Genomic DNA, 8,178 nt, shown 5'->3' on the forward strand with positions numbered 1-8,178 from the left:
TTTTCCTTTCCTCATTATTGTTTGTATTGTTTGTAATTGGCCACTTGATTTGGTTCATCATTAATGTCTTATCTTTGTAGATGAATTACATATGAAAATTTTCCTATTTTCCCATACAAAATCAAGAAATTAGTAATACTTCTTTTCTTTGGGATACCTACCCAATTCTAGTAAATTTTTGGAGTCAAAATCATGACATGAAACCGGTTAAAAACTCCACCATAACCCAATGCAAATCGAATGCACTAGTAAATCACATGGATCTAGGAACGACTTACTGTATTTTATTTGTGGACAAGCTAGAGTTTGAGAAACGAAGATCTTTGGTAACTTTCATTGTAAACATTCTCAAATAGGCTTTTCTGTTGGTATACCTTATCTAGTAAAGCACAAAACTAAAGTAGTCGTCTTCTCTTTCCTTCTTCAATCACTAAAAGTTCCTAAATGGAAATTCCGACTATATGTATCCTCTCTATATAAATATATAATATTTAATATATATTTATTATGGATATAATAGATATTATATAAATAGGATTATAGTGGATGAATCTTCAAACGAGACATGTACCGATCGACTAATCCGGTATATTTTCCACATTGATAGGAGTACGTTTATGTTTCTGCTTTACGAATATGATATTTTCTGGGTATTTCTAATAATATCAAGTCTTATTCCTATTTTGGCATTTCTAATTTCTGGAGTTTTAGCCCCTCTTAGCAAAGAGCCAGAGAAACTTTCGAGTTATGAATCGGGAATAGAACCAATGGGCGATGCTTGGGTACAATTTAGAATCCGTTATTATATGTTTGCTCTAGTTTTTGTTGTTTTTGATGTTGAAACAGTTTTTCTTTATCCGTGGGCAATGAGTTTTGATGTATTAGGGGTATCCGTCTTTATAGAAGCTTTAATTTTCGTGCTTATCCTAATTGTCGGTTTAGTTTATGCATGGCGAAAAGGAGCATTGGAATGGTCTTAGTTTTTGAATATTCAGACAATTAAAAAAAACATTGAGACAGTTATGAATTCCATCGAGTTTCCCTTACTTGATCGAACAACCCAAACTTCAGTTATTTCAACTACATCAAATGATCTTTCAAATTGGTCAAGACTCTCCAGTTTATGGCCGCTTCTCTATGGTACCAGTTGTTGCTTCATTGAATTCGCTTCATTAATAGGTTCACGATTCGACTTTGATCGTTATGGACTGGTACCAAGATCTAGTCCTAGACAGGCAGACTTAATTTTAACAGCGGGTACGGTAACAATGAAAATGGCTCCTTCTTTAGTAAGATTATATGAGCAAATGCCTGAACCAAAATATGTTATTGCTATGGGAGCATGTACAATTACAGGAGGGATGTTCAGTACCGATTCTTATAGTACTGTTCGGGGAGTCGATAAGTTAATTCCTGTCGATGTGTATTTGCCGGGTTGTCCGCCTAAACCCGAGGCTGTTATAGATGCTATAACAAAACTTCGTAAGAAAATATCTCGAGAAATCTATGAAGATCGAATTAAGTCTCAAGAGGAAAATCGGTGTTTTACTACCAATCACAAATTTCATGTTGGCCCAAGTACTAATACTGGAAATTACGATCAAGGATTACTCTATCAACCATCATCTACTTCAGAGATCATCCCTCCTGAAACTTTTTTCAAATACAAAAGTGCAGTCTCTTCCTACGAATTAGTAAATTAGGCCGTATACTTTTTTTGTACAGAATAACAAAGCAAAGAACGAGTGAATCTTCATCAATTTTTCATTGTAAATGGGAAATACTTATACAAATAAAAATAAAAAAATGGGGGGGGGGAGAAGATGCAGGGTAATTTGTCTTCTTGGCTAGTCAAACATGGACTGGTTCATAGATCTTTGGGTTTCGATTACCAAGGAATAGAGACTTTACAAATAAAGCCCGAGGAATGGCATTCCATTGCAGTCATTTTATATGTATATGGTTACAATTATCTACGTTCCCAATGTGCTTATGATGTAGCACCAGGCGGACTGTTAGCTAGTGTGTATCATCTTACGAGAATCGAGTATGGTATAGATCAACCGGAAGAGGTATGCATAAAAGTATTTGCCGCAAGGATAAATCCTAAAATTCCGTCTGTTTTCTGGGTTTGGAAAAGTGCGGATTTTCCAGAAAGGGAATCTTATGATATGTTGGGAATTTCTTATGATAATCATCCACGTCTAAAGCGTATCTTAATGCCTGAAAGTTGGGTAGGATGGCCCTTACGTAAGGATTATATTGCCCCCAATTTTTATGAAATACAAGATGCTCATTAAATAATACGAAACTAATCTTCACTTCGACAACTCAAGATATTCAAATACATTTTTACGTTCTCTTATAGATATAGCATAGTAATTGAAGTCTCATTCATCTTATTATTATTGATTAAAAAAAATACAATTAGAGATTTGGTGAGATTATCCAATTTGTAAGATACTTATTTTGGATGAGCCACAAGCTAATAGGATGAACTAAATGAGTTCTGCATTATGAACTATGTATCACGCATATGACTTATAGATGTGCTTTAAAAAGTCACATAGGGTGAAATGAAGAAATATAATATGAAAAGAGAATCGGATTCTATTTGTACTGTATCTGAGATGAATCTTGGCCATTCCCGCCTTTCAACTCCCCTAGACTAGACTTTTGGGTCTTATAAGGAACTAATTGAAACTTTCAAATATGTATAAAATAGGAATTGAACGCCAGGAGACAGAGTATGAACAAATAAAAAAGAAGAGGAAACAAAAGAAAATTCTTTTCTTTTACATATCTATATACATCCTTTACATATTTCTATAAATATCCTCTTTATCTTTACTTGTCTATTTTCGACATCTATAAATAGAGTAAAAAATATATATAGTTTAGTTAAAGGGTAGATTTCCAGACATCATCATGTATCAGTATTTTTCATGATCTATATTATTAATGAATCCGTAGAATAGATACTCATACAAATTCATGATGTGCCAAGAACCAGATTTGAACTGGTGACACGAGGATTTTCAGTCCTCTGCTCTACCAACTGAGCTATCCCGGCCATTTCCGACACATTATCCTTATTTTAATAGATGACTTTGGTCTATGTCAATTGTAAATAAGAAAAAAGGTATTCCAAAGTCTTCTTTTTGAAGATATACGAAATTTCAGGGCTTGGATAAGCCTTTCGAAGTTTCAGTACAGTAGACAGTTAATCATTCAAATTTCACAGATTACTTGCGCAAGGATGTTCGTTTGTACGTCTATCATATAGAATATATACCACAAGCCTTGTGATAAGAAATCAAATTTCCGCTCAAATACGCTTGTGAAAGAGTCGAATGAATGAGAAACATAACAAAGTCTGAATTGCTAATGAACGGATAAATAATTAAAGAGGCCAACGGGCCTTTTTAGGGTTTTGGGGATAGAGGGACTTGAACCCTCACGATTTTAAAAGTCGACGGATTTTCCTCTTACTATAAATTTCATTTTTGTCGTTATTGACATGTAGAATGGGACTCTATCTTTATTCTATTCGATCTGATTAATCAATTCTTCAAAAGATCTATCAGACTATGATGGAGTAAATGATTTGATCAATGAATATTCGATTATTTTTTCAACTTGTAGATCTTGGAATCGATTCATAACAATTCGTTCATTTTTATATATAATTTTATATATATATATAAATATAAATATAAAAAAATTATAGAAATATAAAAAATAGAGATTCGAGTTGTCATTAATCAATATAGTATTTCAGTACGTAATACGTTTATCTTTCATCGTTTCTGGAGTTTCGATGGAAGGATTCATTCCTTTACTAACGCAACGTCGTCAACTCCATTTGTTAGAACAGCTTCCATTGAGTCTCTGCACCTACCCTTTTTTTTCGGAAAAAAGGATTTGGCTCAGGATTGCCCATTTTTAATTCCAGGGTTTCTCTGAATTTGAAAGTTATCACTTAGTAGGTTTCCATACCAAGGCTCAATCTAATTAAGTCCGTAGCGTCTACCGATTTCGCCATATCCCCCTCTTTTAAGATTAGTATCGCATTATGATGTCCTTCCCCGTTTTCTTTCATTTGTATTATACTGGAACCACTCAAGTCATTAGAATACCGATTCCTCTATTGAAAAGTGTTTCCTCCTATTGGATTTCTTGTCTATCTTCTTTCATCTCTCTCTTCTCTATCGGAGACCCATATTTGTTCCGATCCAAAATGATTCTATCATTTCTGTATCTGCAATTCAATATATATCAATATAGATAGATATATGAACATATATATTTGCCCCTCTTTCTATTATTTTTTAGTAAAAAATTTAATACTTAAACGGTCGATTCCCTTGTTCGTCTTATCTTCCACCTTTCAGAATGAAAACATAGAAACGCTTCATTATCATCTCAATTGCATTAAATGCAATTAAGATTAACACATTAATTATTGATACACATCCATTTGATAAATAGATCAAAATTTTCTATCGCTATATTCTATTAATCGTTATATTAATTATTATGTTCTATAATAGAACAATTCCAATATTGAATATTTATTTGAAATGAAATTAGATTCTATATTCATATTAATTAGGAATAGCTAAGATCCCAGTAATTTAGTAAATTACTATGCATGTAACATTTCTGTTATGTGAGCCCGCTTAGCTCAGAGGTTAGAGCATCGCATTTGTAATGCGATGGTCATCGGTTCGATTCCGATAGCCGGCTTTTCTCTATTGATTTTATTTTTGACATAATTGATAAATCAAATAAATAAAGAAACGACTTCTTACCCTTTTTCAAAGGTCACCGATCTATGATGTCGTAGGAACTTACTTACCTTTATGACTAAAGGAGGGGTTCTATTTCTGTAGAACAAATCAAGAAAGGAACTCTTACTTTTTTATATCATTTACATATACAATAGGATCCGGATATTGATCCAAGTTATCTAATTATTCTTTGTTTTGTAGTACAATACTTTACTGGATTTCACTTCATTTATAATATTTATCATTTAGTTTTCATTTAAGTTTATGAAATTTAAATAAAATAAAATGTTTATGAAATTTAAATAAAATAAAATAAGGAGTCTTTATGTCGCGTTACAGAGGGCCTCGTTTCAAAAAAATACGCCGTCTGGGGGCTTTACCGGGACTAACTAGTAAAAGGCCCAAAACCGGAAACGATCTTAAAAACCAATCGCGTTCCGGTAAAAAATCTCAATATCGTATTCGTTTAGAAGAAAAAACAAAAATTGCGTTTTCATTATGGTCTTACAGAACGACAATTACTTAAATACGTTCGTATCGCCGGAAAAGCCAAAGGATCAACGGGTCAAGTTTTACTACAATTACTTGAAATGCGTTTGGATAACATCCTTTTTCGATTGGGTATGGCTTCGACTATTCCTCAAGCCCGACAATTAGTTAATCATAGACATATTTTAGTTAATGGTTCTATAGTGGATATACCAAGTTATCGGTGCAAACCCCGAGATATTATTACAGCAAAAGATGAAAAAAAATCGAGAACACTGATTCAAAATTATCTTGATTCATCCCCCCCTCAGGAATTGCCAAAACATTTGACTCTTCAGCCATTGCAATATAAAGGATTAGTCAATCAAATAATAGATAGTAAATGGGTCAGTTTAAAAATAAATGAATTGCTCGTTGTAGAATATTATTCTCGTCAGACTTAAACCTAACTAAAAAACAAGGGTTCGGACAATTTCGTCCTCCCCCTTCGCCGAAGTCTAAGTAAAGAGACCGAAGGAAAGTAAGGTTTTGATCCGGAAATTTTTCTATCATTCATCTATCATTGATCGGTAGGGGGATTTTCATCTCTTGTGCATTCTTTCCAGTCTTTTCGTTTCCGTACCACAAAAATTCGAAATAAAGAATCCATAAAGGTCTAACCGTTGGAATAATAGTATCGATTGTTATTTGATTTGATACATTGTGGTCAGTAACATTGTTGAATTAGTACGGAAAGAGAGGGATTCGAACCCTCGGTAAACAAAAGCCTACATAGCAGTTCCAATGCTACGCCTTCAACCACTCGGCCATCTCTCCTACAGAATGATTATGGCCCAGAAACCGAGTTAATAGTGAGTCATTAATATTCAATTTTTTTTTTGATAGGCACGTCCAACCAATTCTAACTATACAAATAATTTTTTTTTAACTATGTTTAATGGATACTTTTAGCTCATGATTCTATTTAGTTTTTTAAACTATGATTCCTTTTTTCTAAAAATTCGACTTTTACAGTTTTCGATTTTTCACCAACAACTGTTTATCCCATACATATATCTAGTCACAAGTTATGAATCATAGAATGATTATTCGATTCTTTTTGCTCTTTTTTGTATCATAATTCAATCAAAAAACTTCTAGAATTACCCCAGTCAGATAAATAAAATTCTTTTTTTCTTCAACTTCGCTGAAATCAGAATAGTTCTCTTCATTCTGATCCTACTACATTTGGATGAAATTTAACCGGATTGAAATATTTCTTCTCTTTTATTGATTCCTGTGAAATCAAAAAGAAACAATTTTAATATCGAGTGGGATTTTTTAATGAATCCGTTTTTATGTTATTTCGTACTATGCAATTCCTTTGTTTGTGGGATCATTTTCTCACGAGAGGTAATTAAAAGAAATTATAGAATGGGGTTGTTACCGATGCCTAGATCTGGTGGGATAAATGGAAATTTTATCGATAAGACCTTTTCAATTGTAGCCAATATCTTATTACGAATAATTCCGACAACTTCCGGGGAAAAAGAGGCATTCACCTATTACAGAGATGGTGCGATTTGATTTTTTTTTTTTTCAATTTTCTTTACCGCTCTCCGTCTTAGTAGAAAGACACAGTATTCGGGATAGAAAGAAAACAATAATTGAAATAAATCTACGCTTCTTGGAGGTGCAATTTGAAAATCAAAAAATTCCTTCTGTCGTGTATCCCCGATTAATGTAACCTTAGATGCTAGAATTGTCGATTCTAGTATTAAGCGAAAGGTGTAACCTATGGATTAAGTCAACCCTACTCCACTAGTAAAAATATTCACTAGTAAAAATAGGTAGCAGAGGGGAAGAAGCACTACACCTAGGAATCAACAACACGAAAACTTTGTTATAAATTATACCTTTTCCTTATCGGGATCGGAACTTAGAAAAATGGTTGGGACAACAAACATCCATCTCGTTTGTATTTTGGATACCTGTATAACCATCGAAGACTGTTGAAGTGACTAATTCCTGGAAATTTAGAGGCGTTGAGGACAAAGAAATTGTTAGAGTTACCATTTTTATTTTTATCTAGTAAACCATGCTTGATGTTAAGAAAAGATCTTTTACAGGAAGGTTGGCTAGAGATTTTTTGTAAAAAACGCTAGTCCCATGAGTTCATAATGAGAGTATTTCAATGTTTTTTGATTTCATGTATTATTCTCATCTCATTATGCGCATCAGATAAAGGGGGAGCCGTATGAGATGAAAATCTCACGTACGGTTCTGGAACGGAGATTCTTTCAATGGAATAACGAACGACCGTAACGGATGTCGGCTCAATCCGAAGGAAATTATGCGGAAGCTCTACAGAATTATTATGAAGCTATGCGACTAGAAATCGATCCCTATGATCGAAGTTATATACTCTATAACATAGGTCTTATCCACACAAGGAACGGAGAACATACAAAAGCTTTGGAATATTATTTTCGGGCACTAGAACGAAACCCGTTCTTACCACAAGCTTTTAATAATATGGCTGTGATCTGTCATTACGTGCGACTATCTCCACTATAGAAAGAAAAAAAAGAGAAAATTCGCTAATAAATACTAAAAAAAATAGGCTTTCTACATATGTATTGTCCAAACTAACGATTTGTATCAGCTGTAGCAAAGAAAGAAACTTCATAGAAGCAGAAATATGAAGAAATAGGTATGCCTAGATACTTTATTCTATGGATAAAGGATCTAATTGATAGAAGAAGCACCGTAAAGATCAATTAGTCAGGTTTTTGGCCGATACAATAAAAACTGCTTACTTATATCATGATATAAGATCAAAATGAAGGAATCCACTTATGTAATAGGGTGGATCCCCTACAATATTGAGCAGCGGTGTAGCATCAGATCCCAAAGA

The 8,178-nt window shown here is 33.4% G+C and overlaps 2 non-coding genes across 2 annotated transcripts; one reads left to right on the plus strand and one right to left on the minus strand.

The window, feature by feature from the left end:
• Positions 1–4,676: 4,676 nt before the first annotated feature.
• Positions 4,677–4,749, plus strand: TRNAT-UGU (transfer RNA threonine (anticodon UGU)). Its single transcript has one exon. It is a non-coding gene; the product is annotated as a tRNA-Thr (tRNA).
• Positions 4,750–6,011: 1,262 nt separating this feature from the next.
• On the minus strand, positions 6,012–6,098 carry TRNAS-GGA (transfer RNA serine (anticodon GGA)). The gene has a single exon. It is a non-coding gene; the product is annotated as a tRNA-Ser (tRNA).
• Between the last annotated feature and the right edge of the window lie 2,080 nt (positions 6,099–8,178).

This window comes from Cucumis melo, unplaced genomic scaffold (genome assembly GCF_025177605.1).
Source record: "Cucumis melo cultivar AY unplaced genomic scaffold, USDA_Cmelo_AY_1.0 utg000918l, whole genome shotgun sequence".
Lineage (NCBI taxonomy): Eukaryota > Viridiplantae > Streptophyta > Magnoliopsida > Cucurbitales > Cucurbitaceae > Cucumis > Cucumis melo.